This window comes from Sus scrofa, chromosome 10, assembly GCF_054392235.1.
Source record: "Sus scrofa isolate SSC_HxYL_T2T_F1_AM1 chromosome 10, Sscrofa_HxYL_maternal_Yorkshire_Landrace_v2.0, whole genome shotgun sequence".
NCBI classification, from domain to species: domain Eukaryota; kingdom Metazoa; phylum Chordata; class Mammalia; order Artiodactyla; family Suidae; genus Sus; species Sus scrofa.
Genome location: NC_139392.1, coordinates 72389892 through 72413439, shown reverse-complemented (window position 1 = coordinate 72413439; position 23548 = coordinate 72389892). Strand labels below are relative to the sequence as shown.

The following is a 23548-nucleotide window of genomic DNA, read 5'->3' as shown; positions in this document are numbered from 1 at the left end:
TTGAAGGTATCAACTTGCAGGAAGAGAACAACGTAGAATTGCTATCCATCTGGATGGGAACAAGTCAGGACACAAGACAAGATCCAGGCAGTTACCCAGGAAAAAAAACGACAAACAAGGACCAAGGCCAAGTCCCACTTATAAGAATGTTGATGTCTTGAGAGGAGTGAAGATCAGGTTAGAGTTTAGGAACTAGATGGAAGACCCTGTATGTCAGGGTCAGAAGAAGAGCAAGAGGATCCTAAATCAGGTAAAAAATCCTCTTGCCTCTGGAGAGGATGAGTCCAAATAATAAGAAAAAGTTCCAGTCTACAGATGGTATCAGAAGAAAAATTGCACTGGACAGAGGACGTATTTATTCGAGACTTCTACACTAGGGAAGAGATATGGAACCCAACTCTATTCAAAGAAGAGGTAGGAGAGTTTCACGCTTTGGGATGGAGTAGGGGAAGAGTCCTAAAGAACTTTAGCTGGAGGTTGATCAATGGGAAGAGGCCACCTCTGTTTGCTAATTGGTTCTGCTAATCAGGCTCCTGAATGCCCTCTGACTCTAGAAGACAGGGTACCACCTTCCTTGATGATTATGTTTTAGAGAGATGGCTCCCGGATCCTGAAGAAAGACATCCCTGGGTTATAAAACTTGCAGGAGGCTGAGAAAAGATGTATATCTCAAAGGGGGCTGAGAAAGAATTTATAATGATAAGATTTCTAAAGTAAATACTCTAAGAAATGGGAAGTCAGAGCCTCACAGTCAGGAAGAAACTTGGCCAAAGTTTAGTCAAGCTGAGGGCCATGTTTAGGCCCTTTTAGTCAGTAGCTATAAATAGCTATCGCCCCTGCACTTTTAAAAGTGGTCCCCAAAGACCTGAATCGTACCCAACTCTAACATTCTAACAGGGTGTATTAAAAGACAGAAGGGCCTTTCCAGTGTATGGTAGTCAGGGGCATAACAAAGACTAAATACAGAAATCGTGGCTCATTTCTGTTTTCTACGAAGGATGACCCTACTACGTTTTGAAAGATGTTTTTGTTTTTTGTATTAATTCCCAAGTCACATCATTCTAAGCATAAAATGGGGCAACTTAACAGTGTTTCCTGGGTTTTATTCCACCAACCCTAAAACCTCTGGAACTCTTTTAAGTCTCTTCCACCAGCTCTATGTAGGAGCCCCTGGGAATCTACCATTGCATACTCAAAACAAACCCTTGGATCTTGCAAGAGGCAACTCGCGCTCCCTTTTCACTGCATTCCAAGATACTCTGGATTTCCAAAGACTCCAGTGCTTTTGTGAGGAAACAGTTCATTCAGTTTATTCTAACAGTTCTCCTCCTTCTAGGTCCTAAGACATATAGGTGGGTGAAGTGGCTTGGGAAAATATGAATGACAAACAATATACTATGTCAAGAATATACCCTGCTCTCCCCTGGCTGAGACACTACACAACCAAAGTTAACACACAAGCCCCACTCCTCCCATACTCATCTTAAGATGAGGTCTTTCCAAAGAGGCTACTCAATTCTTCCTACAAAGAAATATTTCCAGGGTCTGAGCCACCTGTCTTCCTTGTTTACTCAGACAAATCTAACTGCTGTTGGTGGTTCCTGTCTTCACCAACGATGAGCCACTAGAGGCCCAAGATAAAATACGACCAGCCCAGATGGATGAATAAAAAGACTTTCTTTTGCTACGACTGTTGACTATTTGGTTAAATTTGGTGCCTAGAATTCAGTATCAAGTTTCACTGCAGCATTGTTCTACTCCAGTCAAGAAGATAATTTGACCTGGAAGAACATACTTTGACTTTCCATGATATTCAATGTATCTACGATCATTTTGAATCTGGGGGAGAAGAAAAACATGTCCCATTCATGGTTTTCTTTTTCTAAAAGTTGTTCTTGTGCAAAAATTTGCCTACCCCTCATTCAGACCCAAGTACGCTTTGTCCATACCTTTATATGTTCTTAGAAGATTCTTTCTAATCAATTTGGGGACAAGAAGACAAATGTTCAAGGCAGAACTGATTGAAGAGCCTCACGTCTTTCAGAGAGAAAGGTTAAGGAGCACATGGACAGTAAGTGTTCCTCTTAAGATCTATTAGAATCTCTTTTGACAGTTGAACTGGTCTCTCGCCCTTTTAAAAGTATGTATCAGAAACCTGAATGAAAAAACACAGAATGGGTTTTTTTTTTTTTCTCCTTGTATACAGGAAAATGTATCCTAAAAGTCACATACATTTATATTTTTTTTTGGTTGTTATGAACAAAACAATGGCTTTGGGCAAATTAATTTTCTATAGATGTTGAAAAGATTGCTTTAAAAAATAATCACTAAATGATATGCTTATTCACCAGGAATCTCCCTGCCCCCATGTTTGTAACAGTGTCCGGAACATAGTAGGTTCTCAAAAAATAATAAACAAATGCTTGGATAAATGAATGAATTTTAGGGTTATACAAAGATGGAGGAGTTTCCTTTGTGGCTCATTGGGTTAAGAATCAGACTAGTATCCATGAGGATGTGGGTTTGATCCCTGGCCTTGCTCAGTGGGTTAAAGGATCTGGCATTGCTGTGAGCTATGGTGTAGGTTACAGACAGGGCTTGGATCTCGGGTTGCTGTGGCTGTGGCATAGGCTGGCAGCTGTGGCTCCGATTGGACCCCTAGCCTGGGAAATTCCACATGCTAAGGGTCTGGCCCTAAAAAGACAAAAATACATAAATAATTAATTTAACAAATTAAAAAATGGAGCTATTTAAATTTAGTAAGATTCATAGCCTGGAGTCAGCTCTGAATTCTGTTTTTTTTCCTACTTTTCCAAACTGAAGCTGGTGAAGTAACATCTAGGACCTTATAAAGATCTTTCAAACTCATTTAAAGTGTGAGTTTTGGGAGTTCTCTTGTGAGAACTGGTGTTGTTATTGCATTGGCTCGGGTGGCTACTGTGGCGCAGGTTGGATCCCTGGCCTGTGGAACTTTCGCATGCCACAGGTGTGGTCAGAAAGAAAGGAAGGAAGGAAAGAAAGAAAGGAAAAAAGTGAAAGTTTTGGACAAGAAAGCTCTAATATTACTTCAAGCTCTATGAGGCTGAAATTTTACACTGCAAGGTTTACAGGTACTAATGATGACCCCAAAGCAGCAAATGTGTGCTGTTTAAACTTCCCTTTTGTAAAAAAAAAAAAAAAAAAATGCAGGTTGCAAACTGCCTTGGGTCCGTTGGGGGTGGTTGTTTTTTTTTTTCTTTTTTTTTGGCCACACCTACAGCCTATAGACATTCCCAAGCTAGGGGTTGAATCATTGAATCAGAGTTGCAGCTGCTTGCCACAGCCACAGCCACAGCCACAGCCACAGCCACAGCCATGCAGATCCTAACCACGCCTGCCCACAGCTCATGGCAACAGCCTATTCCTGACTCACTGAGGGAGGCCAAGGTATAGAACCTGCATCCTCATGGATACTAGCTGGATCTGTTTCTGCTGAGACACCAGGAGAACTCGAGGGGCAACTATTGAGACACATCTGAGGTTAAGAACGACTGAAAATACAAAACGGTAACACGGGAGTTACCTTGGCACAGAAGTGGAAGCTGCGGAACACTCCACATTTGAACATCACAACATATTTTACAAGGAAAAAATATTGACCCGTCTTGGCAGAAAATGGGGACGGTTGTGTATTCCAAACAAATGATTGTTTTGAAAGCACAGACACGTCCCCCCAAATAGGATGTAATATTCCAACCTCCCATGCCTTCGCTCTGAACATGGACCATCACTCGGATGAATTAGAGAATGATGGCACCTGAGCGTTCGTTGGAAACTTAGATGTTGTTTCACCCAACAGGTAACACAGAACAAGCAGCTGACTCATCTGTTTGACACTCGCCAACACGGTCAGCCTCAGAGCAGGCTGAGGAACTGAGCAGGAGATGCCCTTCAGGGTGATGTCCTTTATGAAGCACTCAGAGAGAATTTTAAAAATCAAAGAAGCAAACATCTTAAAAAAAAAAAAAAAACTGGCTGCTTGTGGTACTGTCTCTTCCAAGTTGACATCATCAATCAACCTACAGTGTAGGAGAACTGTCAGATGCCGGCAGCACGAGGGAACAAGAGAAATAGTCAGTCACCTGAAAAATGGAAAGCCACTCTACAGCACAGCTGGAGCCCCATGGCTGTGATGTGGGGGAGGGAATTTAATGGAGGAGGGGAGGAAAGGAGGCTGTGCTGGGGGAGTGGGGGAACATCAGTTAAAATGGGCCTGATTCATAATTCTATTTCTCGGCAGAATGACTTTCTGCCCTGCCTCGTGCATGTGTGCCCGGCTACCTCAGACTTCATTTTTCCGTTGTTATTCATACTTCAGTTTGGTGTTTCTGAATGTATTCTTCCTCACAGTAACTGTTGACAGGTCCAGCCCTGTAACCATCTGGCTCCTGAAGTAATGAGACCAAATGAAATGGAGCTTGAAGAAATTAACATTCCTTCCTTAATCTATTAATAACTGAAAAGTGTTGATTTGGGTGACAGCTAGATACTTTATTATGAGGCATATTGGTTAATTAAGAGCATCATAATGAAGGTTACAGGAATGTATATCCCTCCAGAAATACACAAATTTTTAATAAGCATAATTTGATTCTTCTCACAGGCTCAAAAAAAAGTCGATGAAAATGTTATGCACAAAGAAAGTCTCAATAAAGAATAAACAATTTTGTACGAACATACCATGGTTATTGTTGTTTTATTGTGTTAAGTGTGCCTGTGCATATCAATTACAGCTGCTCTCTATTGATAGAACTTGCAAGTAATTACAGGTCTTGCAGTTCCATGGTCCTACGATTCTCTTTCCATCTATTTACTCTCAGATGATGTTTGCAGTTTTGTAAGGTCCTTACTGATGGGTTGGGTGGGGAATCACTCACTTTGCCAAAACTGAAAACACACAGACTTTGATATTTAGATCATAGATGGCATTTCCTTGCTCTTACCTGACGTTTGCAAACATCTTGCCTTTGCTGGTGAAAATTTTACAAAAGCTCTACCTTGCACAGACCAGTCATTAATGATAGATTAGCTGCTGCTGTTTTTTTCTCCCCGGACCCTCACATGGAGCTCTGAGAAGTTCTGGGTGCCCCTGATTACAATGTTAGTCCCAGTTAGTCCAAGAATTAGCTCCCAGATCTTAGCAAGATGCTGCATATGGAAGTTGCCAGGCTAGGAATCAGAGCTGCAGCTGCCGGCCTATGCCATGGTCACAGCAACAGGAGATCTGAGCCACATGTGTGACCTATACTGCAGCTCACAACAATACCAGATCATTTAACCCACTCAGTGAGGCCAGGGATTGAATGCATATCCTTATGGATACTAAGTCAAGTTCTTAACCCACTGAGCCACAAAAGGAACTCCTTTTTGTTCAATTTTAGTTAACATATGCATGCATTTTGGCTGGGGGTGGGTAGGGGTAAGTGAGTATCATTTTTCTTCCCGACTGGTATCTCACTTAAGACAAACAAACAAAAATTCACAAATAAATTCCAAAGATTTTTCTCTACCAAGATCATGAAATGATTTATGCAAATATGTGTGTTGGTTTTTGAGGTTGTTTTTTGTTTGTTTGTTTGTTTGTTTGTTTGTTTGTTTTTTGTCATGACCATGGCATGTAAAAGTTCCCAGGCCTGGGACCAAATCAGGGCCACAGCAGCAACCTGAACCACAGCAGCGACAATGCCAGATCCTTAACACACTGTACCACCAAGGAACTCCTGTGTGTGTGTGTTTTCATTGCATGAGTATGTGGCACTATTTCCTTCTGATTGTCCTTTTCATTTTGCCATTGTCTTTTCACCAGATAGCCAACAAATCCATGTGAAATAGTTGATTTATCTTTCTCACTCTCTCCAAAGACATAACAGTGTACAAGATTGAGTAGAAAGGCAATAAACTAAAATGCTAGATAATTAAGGCAGAAACTGGCCCATGATAAGCAAGGGTGTGTTTTTCTACTTTGGCCTCAATTACCCAGTTTGGTTGTCAACGTTGAAAAATTATTGAACCAGAACCAGACCTTTGGTGTGTATATGGTGCCTGTCTGAACAGAAAGAATGCATTTGCTCTTGCTTTCCCCATTCTCTTTGTTGTGTACAGTCTCCATTTAAGTTCTTCTTTTGTATTATACTTTCTGACACCTTCCCTCCATTTTTTTTCCATCCTGTGTGTGTTGATGCCAGATGTGTGTCAGCACCCTTGTGACACTGTGCCCTCAACATTAGACCAGGAGGCATGTGGGAAACACACATGGTCATTCAGTGATAAGCATTTCAGTTAGTCTCTGATGAGCACTTATTCCTGTTTGTTTGCAGAAATAATTTTATTTTTCCAAAATACAGTTACATGACATTATTAAGCAGAATATTAGCATTAACTTCACGGACACTGTAGAGTGCTTTGGCTGGCCTTCCACATTGCCTAGCCAGGACTCTGCCTATCAGGATGACCAGGCTGAGAAACTGGAAACAGATTCAAGGCCATTTTGAGGTCTGGCCGTCTTTATCAGCTGTGGCCACAGGGAGGCTTGATTCCAAAGCCAGGGCAGAGAATTCTCTATCTCACTGTCTGAGCCACGGGGCCAAAAAACTCATAAGGCAAAGTCAAGACCCATGATGGCTGGGTCAAGGTCATTCTGAATATAGATGGTAGCAGGAATGGAAATAATAGTGCTCGATTATTCTTTCAAAAGATTGGAAATGAGAAAAAAGAAGAAAGAAAACTTTGTTGTAGAAAGCACTGTATAAATCAGTGAGATCCTAAATCAGGGACAGGAAGTGAATTTCAGGGAATGATTAAAAGCTATGTTTAGAGTTCCTGTTGTGACTTAGCAGGTCAAGAACCCAACATAGTGTTTGTAAGGATGCAGGTTCTATCCCTGGCCTTGCTTAGTGGGTTAACAATCCAGTGTTGCTGCAAGCTGAGGTGCCTGTTGCAGATGTGGCTCAGATCTAGTGTTGCTATGTCTGTGGTGCAGGCTGGCAGCTGCAGTTCCAATTTGACCCATAGCCCGGGAACTTCCCTATGCTGCAGGTGCACCCATTAAAAAAAAGAAGAAGAAAAGAAAAAAGAAAAAAAAAAAGCTATGCTTGTCTTTATTTTAGTGACATTCTTCTAGTTCACTTTGGACCCTTTTAAATGGGCCCGTCACTCTCTCAAAAGTTATGTTAAGGAGAGGGGATAAAAGTTCAGTATCTAGGATTCTTCCAGGTTTTTCCATGCTGTTTTACCATAACCACCTGAAAAACTTACTTTAGACCATCTAGGCTCTCCCATCTCTTAGCTTTCCCTCTTGCTCCCAGTTTCTGCCTTCTTTCTTGTTTTCTTTGTCCAACAATCCATTGGGACACCCTTTTCTGGCTTGAACCTTCAGGACTACCTCTCAGTTCATATTTCATTATTTTCTTCTAGCACCAGAAGCACTATAGCTAAGGGTGAGAAATGTGTCTGTTCTTGAATTCAGCTTGCAAAGATTTATCCCTACTCCACCACTTAGCAGAAGCAGATTGCATTCCCTATATATCTATTATAATCCTAGATGTAAAATGATACTTTATAGTTTGTTTAGCTCTTCAAGAATGAAAGAACCATGAAGAGATTATAGGGTTTTTATATGACATGCAGATGGTTTGGGACAAATGGTAAAGCATTGATTATATTCCTGTTTCCTTACTGCCAAAAGTAAAGTAGAAACATTGGGTCATTCCATTTTGTTACAGGTTTAGTGGTATAAATATAAGTATGCTAATATTAGGGGTAGAAATTTAGAATCTTATATGATATAAAGATAGAGTTATGGGGGTTTGGGATGGAAACATTCTAAAATTAACTTGTAATGATGATTGTACAACTATAAATACAATAAAATACATTGAATTATTAAAAAATAAAATAAAATCAGTCCTTGGAAAAAGAAAAAATGATAGAATTATGGTTAAGGTAAGTCTAAAAATTTGAGACTGATGTATTTAGAACCAGATTTACGACTATAGAGGCACATGGGTTTATTATGACTAGAGTCAAATAATCATCTAGGAATTAGAAAAATATTCCTTAAACCATTGCTATCTAAGAGACCTAAAAATACTATTAGAACTATTTAAAACTTAGACAAATTAAGTTTCTGTTCTATACTACAACTTATATATTTCTCAAAGCATTTGACTATTATAAAACAAAGACTATATTCTAATATTATAAATGTATAATTCAAGTTACAGAAAGAATAACTAGCCTTAGCAGGACAACAATTCACTCAATGGCCAAAATACTTTCCTTATTTTTCCTTTTTACAGGATAGAATATATGATATATTTACTAATTCAAACATAGGAAAATTAACAAAGTTAGAGAATGTATCTTAAGTGATATTATATCATATTTAAGCACTTGCTACAAGTTGAATTATCTAAAGATTACTTTAAGGTAAATTTATTCATTTTTAATGTTAGTAATTTTTCTATACATTACATACAGTTTAAGTGGAGAAATAATTTTTCCTCTCAATTAGGAAACTATTCCCTCTCAAATCTTGTTTTACTATAACAAGAAGGCATGTACTTATTTCACAAAGTTATCTTTTTATTCAATTACTGCAACTTCAAGTGAATGGAGTAGCATTATTTCCAGAGTCAATAAATCTTTACTTAAAAGCTTATGATGCAAAGAACCATTTTATTTTATTTTCCTGAGAAATACCAGAAGTCTCAAGTTTTATACTAACATATACAAGTCATATGTGTCAAGATTCAATTAGGGGAAAATCCTACAGATGCTATGAGAAAATTACTAGAGCTCATCAGAGAATTTGGTAAAGATGCAGGATGCAAAATTAATATGTAGAAATCTGTTGCATTTTCCACACTAACAATAAAACATCAGAAAGAGAAATTAAGGGAACAATGTCATTATTATCACATCAAAAAGAATATCTAGGAATAAACCCACCTAAGGAGGCAAAAGACCTGTGTTCCAAAAACTGTAAGATATTGATGAAAGACATTGAAGACAACACAAACAGATAGAAATATATACCATGTTCTTGGATTAGAATAATCAATTTTATTAAAATGACCACAATACACAAGATAACCTACAGATTCAATGCAATCCCTATCGAATTAACAATGACATTTTTCATAGAACTAGAACAAATAATTTTAAAATTTGTATGGAAACATAAGAGACCCCAAATAATCAAAATAATCTTGAGAAAGAATGGAGCTAGTGGAATCAACCTGCCTGACTTAAGACTATACTACAGAACTACAGTAATAAAACAGTATGGTACTAGCACAAAAAGAGAAATATAGATCAATATAGGAAGTCCAGCAATAAAACCACACACTTATGGTCAATTAATCTACAACAAAAGAGGCAAAAATAATGCAATAGAGAAAAGACAGTCTCTTCAATAAGCAGAGACTGGGAAACTGGCAACTACATGTAAAAGAATGAAATTAGAACATTCTCTAACACCATATAAAAAATATACTCAAAATGAATTTAAGACCTAAATGTAAAACTCAGTAATGTAAAATTCTTAGAGGAAAACATAGCAGAACACTCCGACATAAATTGCAGCAATGTTTTTAGGATCTGTCTTCTAGAGTAATGGAAGTAAAAGCAAAAACAAACAAATGAGATCTAATTAAACTTAAAAGCATTTTAACAGCAAGGGAAATTGCAAACAAAACAAAGAGACAACCTATGGTGTGGGACAAAAGATTTGAAAATAGTGTAACTGACAAAAGATTAATTTTCAAAATACACATTTAGCTCAATACCAAAAAAACAAACAACCCAGTCAAAAACTAGGCAGAAGACCTAAGCAGACATTTATCCAAAGAAGACATGCAGATGGCCAAAAGACTTATGAAAAGGTTCTCAAAATCACTAATTATTAGACAAATGCAAATAAAAACTACAGTGAGGTATCAACCTTAAAGTGGCCAGAATGGCTATCATTAAGTTTTCAAATAATATATGCCTTAGAAGGTATGGAGAAAAGGAAACCATCCTACACTATTGGTGGAAATGTAAATTGGTACAGCCATTATGGAGAACAGTATAGAAGTTGTTTTAAAAAAACTAAAAATAGACTTGCCATATGATCCAGCAATTCCAATCCTGGGCATATATCTAGAAAAGACGAAACCCCTAATTTGAAAAGATACATGCACCCCTATGTTTATAGCAACACTTTTTAAAATAGCCAAAATATGGAAGGAGACTAAATGTCCCTCAACAGAGGAATGGATAAAGAAGATGCAGGGTGAATATTACATTCATAAAAAGGAAATAATGTCATTTGTAGCAACATGAATGAACCTAGAGATTATCACACTAAGTAAAGTCAGTCTGACAGAGAAAAACAAATATCATATGATATCACCTATATGTGAAGTCTAAAAAAATGGATACAAATGAACTTATTTACAAAACAGAAATAGACTCACAGACATAGAATACAAACTTCTGGTTACCCAAGGGGAAAGGGGGAGGGGAGGGATAAATTAGGAGTTTGGGATTAACAGATATACGCTACTGTATATAAAATAGATAAAAACAAGGACTCACTGCATAGCACAGTGAATTATATTCAATAACTTATAATAACCCATAAAGGAAGAGAATCTGAAAAAGACATAGGTATAAATACATATATGTATAACTGAATCACTTTGCTGTATACCTGAAACTATCACAACATTGTAAATCAACTGTACTTCAACAAAAAGAAAAAAAGATTCTATCAGGGTACCCAAGATCATATGAATAGCATGGGATAAGTGATATATGTTATGTTTAAAGCTGGACATGCTTATAGAGAAACTAAGTGAAGAGTAGGATCACTATGCATATGTAGTGATAATAGCAGAGACCTCTGAGGTATTGGTGCAAGTAGGCTAGTGGGAGTTTGCCAAGAAATGTGGGAAGCCCTACAAGTCCAGATGCTTGGGTGAGACCACAGGGAGGCTTATAAAGAGGACCACTTTCACATACAGAGCAGAGCTGTTGCCTCTGCATCTAGTAGAGGACATGGGGGTCACTGGATGTCCAGTGGGAGAGTGAGGACAAGATGAGATACCCCAGAATCTCTGTGTGTCAGGCTGCCTTCTAATATGCCAGGCTAAAGAATGAAAAGACAGTTGCTTTCCTTCAACCTTCCAAATTTCATATGACTCCCTCTTTTGTACCACTCTCAGAAACATATAGCAAAGAGGATTCTGGGAATTGTAGTTCAGCTTAGCCCTGTAGCCACAACACAAACTACCATGGTCATAAAACTCCATTTGGCTTACTGAACTTTGTGTTACAGTATTATGAGGGATGCAAAATACATAGTATATATAGTCCATCCTTAAGAGGATGACAGCATCTCAAAGGAAAAACAAAAAATGGCCCATTCCACAGTGGAAGGTGGCATTCTACAAAGTGTCAGAATAAATACTCCACCTAAAAATTAAAAATGCTGAAAAAATTGCTCTGAAAAGAATTTCCTCCATCAGTTTTGTTTCCTATTCTCTGCTTCCATTCTCTTAATAGCTCTAAAAAATTCTATGCAGGAAAAAAATAGAGAGGGCTATAATATGCACAAAGTGATCTGAAATAGCTTGCCTGATTTTATTCATTAGAACTAAAGAATTCATAAGTTTTTATGGTTTCAGAATAACCTTTGATATATCACATTTGCAGAACATATGTTCTTTGAGTAAATGTGAACCCATTTTGTGGAAAGAATAATGTCTTTTTTTCTGAGTTTAAAACCTTTGCGTTGGTATCCAAGAGAAACAGATGAAGAACTGTAGAGTAAACGGCATGAAAATCTGTTCTATTTACCAGATGTGTAATTTCCAAGGCTCTCCCTTCTTACAAGGACCTCAAGGGAGAGAGGCCCATCCTTTGAGAGAGAAGCAGGAAAGAAAAGATCGGTTTGAATGATAATGAGGCTGGAAGGAGAGACCTTTACCTTTTTCACACAATGGGACAGACAGCTTTTTTTGATGTCAGTTTAGAACACCCATTAGCCCAGATAGGAATTATAGGTCCATCAAGAGAAGAATATACCCCTATGGATTAGGTATTAAAGGTTTCCTCCTTTGCGCTTCATTATTATTACAAAAGGCTCATTCATACAATGCTAATGGGAGGTAGACACATGCTTCAGAGAATAGACCTCATGGGATGGAGTACCACTCAGCTAGTTTCTAATTCATGCACAGATGGAAAGAGAAATATGTTGCTGTGTTTTCATGTAGATTGGTCCCATTTCTCTTATTCTATCTTCATTACCACCACCCTTTCTGCTCATTCTTTCCCACCAGGGGAGAATACAGCAAGTGGTCCACCCGCGGTCCTAGAAAAGCCCCCTAAGACTTGCCAGATAGAGCATGTCTGACCTGAGCTGTATGGATTGTACTCTCCTCCTATGAAAGAAAATCCACTCAAGAGAGATATATTTAGAGACCCAATCCTAGGAGCAGAATGACTTCCTGAATGTTTCAACTTTTGGACAACTCTTTGACAGAGACAATAAGTCTTAGTATTCTACTTTATTTGGATTGGGGAATTGGTTGACATTATTTATCATGATGAGAAAATCAGTTTGGGAGTTAGTCCCAATGACACTCAGGAGAAGTGTCATATTTTCTCTTTGGGGACCTGAAGGGCAAATTCAAAGTTACCACCTCTTATGTAACCACAGCCCAGGCACCTTAGGGGGAAGCAAAGGGAGTGAAATATGTTGATACATAGAGAACTTTAGAATGGAAAGTGTATACCTTCTGGAATTATTTCACAGAGTAAAACTTTTTTTTTTTTCTTCTTTAATCGCAAAGTAAATGTCTCTGGAATGAGTGATGTACAGTAACAGCCAAGAGGGATCAGCCAGAAAAAGCCCATCAGAGTTCAGTCTGAACTCATGGAATTAATTGGGAGCAAAGAGACATGAAACATAAAAAGAAAAAAAATATATGTTTATTGGTACAAAGATGTTAGCCTCTCTGACAGAGGATCTTACTAACTGGCCTACTAACTGTTGTGTCTGGCCATTCCTTTTGCTGTGTTCCCACTGGCTAAAGTTTTTTAACCTACTCTTTAAAATATTTTTGAGTCTGTTCTTTCTAAGGCTTTCAAAAGAAAGGCACCCAATCTAAACAAATGATAGCTGTAGTTCAGATTTGGGAGGGAGCTTGTGGGTTTCTCTGTGAGCCTGCATTCTGAATCAAGAAAATTCCTTTTCCAAAAGGTCAGAAAGGATATGCATATTTATGTGGCATGCATTCGTGTGTGTCTATAAATATATAAATATCATAAATATATTTTATGCAAAGAGAGGTATTATTTTCCATATAGCATTTTCCACTTTAATTGACTTTATTCTTTTTTGGCTGCCCCATGGCATATGGAGTTCCTGGGTCAGGGATCAGATCTGAGCCACAGTTGAGACCTACTGGATCCTTTAACCCACTGTGCCCATTGGATTTAACCTGCATCCTGGTGCTGCAGAGATGCCTCCAATCCTGTTGCTCCACAGTGGGAGCTAGTAGTTTCCACTTTACTGTCTTCCACTTTACTGTCTTCCACTTTTACTAGTTGAATACTATGCTTCCTTTTTGGAGGTTGAAGAAGGGTTGAAACCCTTCTTACTGCTCTCTCACTTCCTGATGTGAAGCCAGAAGGAGCCTCAAAGGGTCACTGGAATTATTTCTTTTCTAGTTATTCTTTTTGTACTCGTACCATTCATGTTGAGACTGAGGTGGGCTTCCCATCCTTCTAATCTCCAGAGACAGGGACTCGTAGGTTATAATTCTAAATAATCTATTTTCAAGTTCATGTTTATGTAAGGTACCATCTCCTCTTTCATCTACTAAATCATGTTTTTCATTTTTGTTAGACTGATTTCTAATCCATCTCCTCATTTCATCAGGAAACAGAATCAAAATCAGTGCTTTAAAATGGTCAGAAGGCATTCCCCTTTTGGTTCAGTGGTAGTGAACCCGACTAGTATCTGTGAGGATGAGGGTTCAATCCCTGGCCTTGCTCAGTGGGTTAAAGATCTGGTGTTGCCATGAGCTGTGGTATAAGTTGCAGATACGACTCAGATCCCTCATTGCTGTGGCTGTGGTATAGACCAGCAGCTGCAGCTCTGCGTCGACCCCTAGCCTGAGCACCTCCATGTGCTGTGGGTGCAGCCCTAAAGAGAGGAGGGGAAAAGTCATCCCTGTAGGGACCTTAAGGATTCATCTATTTGATTACAGAAGGAATTCTTCTATCTGGTAGGAGAGCATTCTAGATCCCTAGGTGCCAACGGACAGACTGCAATCTGAATCCAAACTGATTATTTAGGATACAACTGACAAGGATGGAGAAGGATAGTTACAGAAGTAGCTATACAAGGAGTTCCCGTCGTGGCGCAGTGGTTAACGAATCCGACTAGGAGCCATGAGGTTGCGGGTTCAGTCCCTGCCCTTGCTCAGTGGGTTAACGATCTGGCGTTGCTGTGAGTTGTGGTGTAGGTTGCAGATGTGGCTCGGGTCCCGCGTTGCTGTGGCTCTGGTGTAGGCTGGCGGCTACAGCTCCAATTCAACCCCTAGCCTGGGAACCTCCATATGCCGCGGGAGCGGCCCAAGAAATGGCAAAACGACCAAAAAAAAAAAAAAAAAAATGAAGTAGCTGTACAAGTCCCAGTAAGGGACCATTGATAGAGAGGGAAACCTAGGGAAAATTTTGGGAGACCACTAAGTCAATGATCCCTCAAGAAAGCCATCAGAACATTGTGGAATAAGGCAGGATTGCTTAAATATAAAACCATAAATAAAAGCATGACATATACCTCAGGTCATTAAATGAAAGATCAAGTGAAGCCTGCATTCCAGTTCAGTAAGATAATGATCCTCAACTCCAAGGACAGGGATTTAAGGGAAAGATGACATTCCAGAGTAGGAGACCTGTGCTATACAGAAACCTGAGATGATTCAAGATATCTTAGCATATGTTACCACCCTTCTGCTGATTTGAATAAGCCCCAGGACATTCCTAGTTTGACTTCATATGGTCGAATACTCTCTTACTGGATTCGAAGGAGGAGCTAATGATGTAAGCCTGATGTCTACTCAGAGAAAGAGGAAGAGGCAGTCTTTTCCCCCTCCCCATTTTCCTTGGATTATAGAACTGTAGCCCACCTAATCCTCAGGGCAGAGTCTTCTCACCTGCCCGCTTGCATCCCTCACAAGTATCTTAATAAATCTATTTCTTGCCTATCGCTTTTTCTCTCCATGAATTCCTTTTGCACTGAGACACAAAGAACCTGAGCCTCAGTAAGTCATGACAGGTGAGTGATTCCACTTTTATTTATTTATTTATTTATTTTATTTTCCCACTGTATAGCAAGGGGGTCAGGTTATCCTTACATGTATACATTATAATTACATTTTTCCCCCACCCTTTGTTCTGTTGCAACATGAGTATCTAGACATAGTTCTCAATGCTATTCATCAGGATCTCCTTGTAAATCTATTCTAAGTTTTAAAAACCGTGAGTTCAAGTCACAAACTGCGTCTAGGCTGTGTTCAAATCTCAACACATGGGTTCAAGTCCCAATCTGGGTTTAGGTTGGGTTCAAATCAGAGGTGTTTCAATTTCACTACCATTTGTAAAAATAAAAGTTAAAGCTTAATGCATTTCAGTAGAATAGACCCCTCCCAATCACCATAAGGTTCATATTTCCTTATATCTCAGCTCACAGATGTATGTTAATTGCCTACTCCCAGCATCTGAGTTTGCTATCCCAACAATGGGGTTATAATACTGACTCATGCTCAGCTTGTTGATCCTCCATGAATGTTATATAAGTCATACCTACCAGCCAATCATGGTCCTTCTTTAACCGTCTTGCTCTCTCTGTCTGCTCAGGCTGCCACACACAAACACAGATATATATATTTTTTTCACAGTTTAAAATATAAATATATTTTTTTTTCACAGTTCAGGAGCCAAGACGTCTATGACCAAAGTGCTGGTAAATTTAGTTTTTGATGAGCGCTCTCTTCCTGGCTTATTGACAGCTGCCTTTTCATTGTGTGTTCACAGGGCCTTTCCTCTGTGCTTGTGCAGAGAAAGAGGCCTCGGGCTATTTTCCTCTTAAAAGGACATAGGTTTCATCAGACTAGAATACCACCCTCATGATTTCATTTAACCTCAGTTACCTCCCTCAAGGCTCTGTCTCCAAATACAGTAGCATGATGGTTAGGGCTCTCATATATGAATTTTGAGGGGGAAACAATTCAGTCCATAATACTCTCTATGTAGCTTAAAGACTATTTTCTTTGTTCTACTTTCCAGATCATGGATGGATATGCTGCAAATAAAGACTCTTGCTTGGATCACCATGACCCAAGCATGTCCTTGAACCGTGACAGAGAGGTACTAGAAATACTAAGAGATCAATTCATATGGAAGCTTTATCTGCAATGTCTATCTTTACTCTTTGGTTAACTTCTAGTATAATTAGAACTATTGTTGAGCAAATATACATTCCCCACCTTCTCCTCTTGGGAGTAGAATATGATTTCCTACCCACTGAGCTTGCTTTATCACTGGGATATTAACAGAGATGCTGTTAGGAGAGAGGCATGGTGTCTCCTGTTTCAGCCACTGCCATGAGGAGAACATGCTATTCCAAAGAGGATGAGACACATGTGGTGCTGACCTGGGCTCAACCTGCATCTTGGAGTCAGGGCCATGCAAACCTACCCTTAACCAACCAAACTGCAACTGCCCATGCACTTGTAAGATTTAAATAAATCATAATTAGTGCCATTGAGTTTGAGGGAGTCTTTTTTATGCAGTCATAATAAACAAATATATATACATCGGTACCCTCAAGTGGAATCCATCTGTAAAAAAAAAAAAACCTAAATACATAGCACAGCTTAGAGCATAGGCAGTGGGGAAGTAACAAAACATGAAGGAGCAGAGAAATAGTGAGAAAACCTATAGAAGTCTGAGCAAATGACAATCTACAATTGACCCCCTGAACAACTCAAGGCATAGAGGTGCCAACCCCTCATGCAGAAGAAAATCCTGTAAATTCATAGTCAGCCCTCTGTATATGTGGTTCTGCATCACAGATTGTGTAGTACTATAGTATTTATTTTTAAAAATTCACATATAAGTGGACCTGCACAGTCCAAACCCATGTTGTTCAAGGGTCAACTGTCTCTTATATAGCAGCACAATTTTGGCTCAAGTCCACAACCTAGAAAACAGAAGTGATACAGAATGAACATTACTCACTGAGTGAGGAGATTTTCAGAAAAAAGAAATCTCCAGTTTGGGGGCAGTTTGTTAACAGAAATAATTAATTGAATACATTACCTAAGAATTAACATAGAGCCCTATGTTTTAGTTGTCAAAATCATATTTCTTCACCCGTGTTAACAAGGTGATGTTTCTTCTCTTGTTGGATGTTGGCATATTGCTTCAGAAAATTTAAAATATTTTTCAAACCTAGCTCAAAATTAGGTGAAGAGGTACAATTCCAGAGCCACACAAAACAGGACAAGCTTTAAAAGAGGCAATAAGATTTAGGAGTTTTCGCTGTGGCACAGTGGAAACGAACCCAACTAGAATCCATGAGGATGTCGGTTCGAACCGTGGCCTCACTCCGTGGGTTAATGGTCTGGCATTGCCATCAGCTGTGGTGTAGGTCACACACATGGCTTGGATCCTGCATTGCTGTGGCTGTGGCTTAGGCCAGCAGCTGCAGCTCCAATTTAACCCCTAGTCTGGAAATTTCATATGCCAGGAGTGATGTCCTAAAAATGAATAAATAAATAAAAGAGGCAACAGGATTTACACAAAATACTTTTAGAGTGCCCTTTAAAGCAGAAATAAGGTTCTAGACTCCACTTCAATCTTCTCTGGAAAGATCTAGAAAACCATGGATACATTCATTACGGTGTCAGAAATGGTGCTCTTGAGGGATGATGAGGAGTTGCCACTGACCTTGAAGCAAAACATTTAAACCGGAGAGAGTAACAAACACGATGAATGGGGAATTTGAATCTCAAGTAGGAGAGAGCAATCATGTTCTGAAGCAAGTTTTTATGACCACATGACTGAAATCCCTTGACACCCGAGTGGCCTATGCATGTGATGGCAGCATCAGTGCTCAGAGGATGTCAACATGTTCTTTGAGAGACGGTTCAACAGAAAATAAGAAGATTACCATGATCCTGGAGGTGGGAGAATGTTAAAAAGAAAATTGGGGAAATAACGCAGAAACTATAATTCAGAAAGATGAACACTGGACCCTCTTGCAAAATTACAAAACTATTTAACAGATGGTGTGTGAGAACTTAAAAGAGAAAACCATCATTACCAGGGTCAGAACGTTTGGTGATAAAAATCATCTTATGCTTTTAAGAATACCATATTTCATAGAATTACAGACACTCTTAATTATGAGAAGCATCCTTATTTCATATGACATTAAGAAAAAAAAACATCGTGATCACTGAACCATGACCTGCCACCCACTCTAAGATTAATGCTAATTTCAAATATGTTTAAATGTAAAATAAATGGGCATCCTAAAGTGGGAGAAATAGGGTATTATTATTTCTTTTCCAGGTGACTCCTCCTCAGAGGCTGCCAGAGAACAATAGAAAGTGAGAGGAGAGACAAAATAATTTCTTTTTGTTAGGCTCCCATCTTCTACTCTTTTCATCATCACTCTAGCAATATTTCTTTATCCAGAATCATCACCTATAGTAGCAATTATTGAGGGTATGCAGAACATTCTCAAAGCTGAATCACTGTCTCTCTCAGAGTCCCTAGCACCAGACAAGTAAGTCAAAAGTCTCAGTGCCATAGGATCCCATTTCCAAACCACCTGTTTATAGTAATTCCAATTTTCTCTCACTGTCTCTCCTAGTCCTGGAGGTGGCAGTTTATCCTATAGCTACTACTTGGTAATACCTAAGTGGTCAATATTTGTCTTTTCTACTCCCTAGTACCTAGTTAACAATAATACTTATTATACTGTTAACAAAATTCCTGTGGTTTCCATCTCCTGATTAGACATGTGTTGATACAATGTGTGTGTGTACATGCATATGAAAAGAGGAGAAAAAGGGGAGTTCCCATCATCGGCTCAGCAGAAACAAATCTGCCTACACCCATGAGGATACAGGTTCAATCCCTAGCCTTGCTTAGTGGGTTGAGGATCTGGCCATGAGCTACGCCATGAGCTGTGGTATAGGTTGCAGATGTGGCTTGGATCTTGCATTGATATGGCTGTGGTGTAGGCCGGCAGCTACAGTTCCAATTCGACCCCTAGCTGGGAACCCCCATATGCTACAGACATTTCCCTTATAAAAAAAAAAAGGAAGGAGAAAAAGAATGGGTGCACCATTGACCTTTATAGAGACTTCTGCTAGGTTCTGAGGAGGGACCATTGCATGCTGTTATTTAGCCTATGTGCCACCCCATTGAACAAGTCCATAAAACTCGACCAACAATAAAATAAGGAGAACCTTTTATTAAAAGAGCATCAACTGGCCAAGAACAGTTTCTGAGGAATATAAGTTAACTGTCCATGGACAATAAGTTGACTATAATTATTTCCACACTATGTTAAATGTCTACTGCAAGGTGGCCATTGGAAAAAAAAATCTTTAAAGCAAACACTATATGTGTGAACACCTGTTTTATTATTTACATAAAAATCTATAACTATAACATCTAAACTGAGAACCACTGTTATTCCAGGATGAACCCTACTTGGAAATTGCCTATTGAAACATTCAGTCAAAAATGACTACTTATGCCAGGAGACAGAAACAATACAAAAAACTAAAAGAAAGAAATAAAATAAAAATCCATAGGTGATAAGAAATACACTTTAAATACAACTATGATTAATATATTCAACAGTATATAAGATGGGGATTTTCAAGACAGAAGTTGAAATATATAAAAAAGCATAACAGAGACCATAGAACTGAAAAAAAATATAATGACTGAAATCAAGAATCATATTTAGGAGTTCCTATTGTGACACAGTGGTTAATGAATCCGACGAGGAACCATGAGGTTGTGGGTTCAATCCCTGGCCTTGCCCAGTGGGTTAAGGATCCAGTGTTGCCATGAGCTGTGGTATAGGTTGCAGACGTGGCTCGGATCCTGTGTTGCCATGGCTCTGGCATAGGTCAGCAGCTACAGCTCCAATTAGACCCCTAGCCTGGGAACCTCCATATGCTGCGGGAAGTGGCCCTAGAAAAGGCAAAAAGACAAAAAAAAAAAAGGATCATATTTAGTGATGGATTTAATAGCATGTTAGATACTGAAAACAGGATTGGTGAACTAGAAGATAGGTTAGTTAAAAGAATACAAAATGTTGCCTAAAGAGAAGGAAAGAAGGAAATGTGAAAGAAACATACAGAATTCCTGCTGTGGTGCTGGTACAACCACTATGAAGAACAGTATGGAGGTATGTTATAACACTATACATAGAACTGCCATATGACCCAGAAATCCCACTCTTGGGCATATATCCAGACAAAACTTTCCTTGAAAAAGACACAAGTACCCACATGTTCATTGCAGGGCTATTCACAATAGTCAAGACATGGAAACAACCCAAATGTCCATTGACAGATGATTGGATTAGGAAGATGTGATATATATATACACACATACACACACACACACACACACACACACGCACACACAATGGAATACTACTCATCCATAAAAAGGAACAAAATAATGCCATTGACAGCAACATGGATGAAACTGGAGACTCTCATACTGAGTGAAGTAAATCAGAAAGAGAAAGACAAATACCATATGACATCACATATCTGGAATCTAATATATGGCATTAATGAACGTTTCCACAGAAAAGAAAATCGTGGACCTGGAGAATAGACATGTGGTTGCCAAGGGAGTTGGGGAGGGAGTGGGATGGATTGGGAGCTTGGGATTAATAGATGCAAACTATTGCCTTTGTAATGGATTAGCAATGAGATCCTGCTATGTAGCACTGGGAACTATGTCTAGTCACTTATGATCGAGCATAATAATGTAAGAAAAAAGAATGTACACCTGTATGTGTAACTGGTGTTACACCATGCTATACAGTAGAAAATTGACAGAACACTACAAACCAGCTATAATGGAAAAAAATAAAAATCCATTATATAAAAAATATTTTAAAAAGAAATTATCAAAAGAGATCCTAGCCCCAATACTTTCAAAATCATCAAGGTTATCATGCCACATAATCAAGAAGGTCTACAAACCCACAACAAGAGAGGTAAAACAGAAAAGTAGAACTACACACATCATGCTGTGGACAGCTACATACTCGATGTATTTAGGCAAAGTGCTCTTTGCCTAGCGGAAAGAAGGAAGGAAAGGAGGGAGGGAGGGAGAAAGGAAACAAGGGAGGGTAGAATGAAGGGGAGGAGGAAGGGGAGGAAGGAGACAGGAGGAAAGAAGATGTTTAAAGCAACCAGAAGATCTTTGACAAAGGAGTAAAGGCAATATGATGGAGGAAAGATAGTCTTTTCAACAAATGGCAATAGAACAAATGGACGTTCATATATAAAAAAAAATGAAAATAGACACAGACCTTATACCTTTCACAAGAATTAAACTCAAAATGGATCATAGACCTAAATGTAAAATGCAAAGCAACAAAACTCCTAGAATAAAACACAGAGGGAATTCTAGATGACCTTGGGTATGGAGATGAATTTTTTACATACAACACCAAAGGCACAATCCATGGAAAAAATAAGCTGAATTTAAAAACGTGTGCTCTGCCAAAGGCTGTCAAGAGAATGAGAAGATAAGCCATAGGCTAAGAGAAACTATCTGCAAAAGACTCATCTGATAAAAGACTGGTTTCATAAAAAATACAAAGAACTTTAAAAAGTGAACAATTAGAAAATGAACAACCTGATTAAAAAATGCGCTAAAGATCTGAACAGACACTTCATCAAAGAAAATATACAGATGGCAATAAGCATATGAAAAGACGCTCCATATCATGTCATTAGGGAATTTCAAATTAAAACAATGAGATACCACAACGCCCCTATTAGAATGGCCAAAATCCAGTACAGTAACAACCAAATAGCTGGCAAGAATGTAGAGCCAACAGGAACTCTCATTCATTGCTGGTGGGAATGCAAAATGGGGCAGTCACTTCGGAAGATGATTTGGCAGTCTCTTATAAAACTAATTATGATAATGGTAGATTACTACCTGAATGCAACATGAATAAATCTCGCTGACAAGAATGAAAGAAGATACAACTGAGTTTTGCTGCGTGATTAAGTTTGTAACAAGTTAAAAAAAAAAGAATACAGATTTGTAATGGTAGAAATCTTAACAGTGGTTGCTTTGTGGGCTGGAATGTCTGGAAGGAAACAAAGAGGCACTGTGGAGTAGTGCTAATATTCCATATCTTGATCTGGGTAATAGCTACGTTTTGTAGAATTTTATCAAGATATACCCAAGACTGTACAATTTTCTATACTTATCTTAGGGGCATGTGAGTGAAAACCTTCTGAAAGCTCCCAAGGCTATATGAATTTCAGGTTAATATTAATTCTGTCTGGTATTTGCACACATCAAAGCAATCTTGAATACAGAAAAATAAAAAGATTGCAAAGGGGAAAAAAATGAAATGTGTCAGTAGGTAACAATAATTGGATAGTCACAGTAACTTTTTAAAAATCCTAAGTGTTTGTGAATCTGTTTGGAGTGTGTGTGACTGTGTGTGTGTGCGTGCACAAGCATCTGTTTTTCAATGCAGGCTAATAGCAATATATGCGACAATTATAAATGCACAGTTAAATACAAGCAGAAACAGCGAAAAGAGTTTTAATTTCTGCCTCACTGAAAGTGGAGCAGGATGTGATAGAGCAGAGATCGACAAACATTTACTGGAAAGGATCGCGCAGTAAATAGTTTAGCTTATTCAGGCCATACAGTCTCTAACACAACTATTGACTTCTGTCCTTATAGTGTGAAAGCCACCAAAGACACTAGAGAAACATATGGGGCATAGATGCTGTGTTTCAACATGACCTATTTTTTTTTACAAAAACAACTAGTTGGGTGTAGTCTACTGAGCCCTGGTAGAAGATGACTAATTTTCATTATAATCATGATGCTATAATTTAACTTTTTTAATAAATAAAATTTATTTGGTTTGTCTCTTAAGGTTTATTTGATAATATTTGTTGGATGCTTATTATATATGCCAGACATTATTCTACATTCCACAGAGACAGATGTGACCAAAACTGACAAAAATCCCTGTCTTCAAGGAGTTACATTCCAGAATGTTACTATCATACAATTAACTAGACAGAAAGAATAGGTGGTAGTTAAAATTGTGATATTTAAAGATACACTTAAGTAGATTAACTGTGGCCTGACCATAACTTTTTAAGTTATACATTCCCTCAATAACAATAAAATT

General features: G+C 38.5%; 1 protein-coding gene and 1 long non-coding RNA gene across 7 annotated transcripts in view; both read right to left on the bottom strand.

Moving 5' to 3' along the window:
• RSU1 (Ras suppressor protein 1) overlaps nucleotides 1–23548 on the bottom strand; it is an 883461-nt gene that overhangs the window by 232353 nt on the left and 627560 nt on the right. The gene's annotated exons all lie outside the window — the stretch shown is intronic.
• On the bottom strand, nucleotides 13419–16095 carry LOC146399512 (uncharacterized). The gene is made up of 2 exons (XR_014818349.1): nucleotides 14761–16095; nucleotides 13419–14648 (listed from the first exon to the last, which is right to left on the bottom strand). It is a non-coding gene; the product is annotated as an uncharacterized LOC146399512 (long non-coding RNA).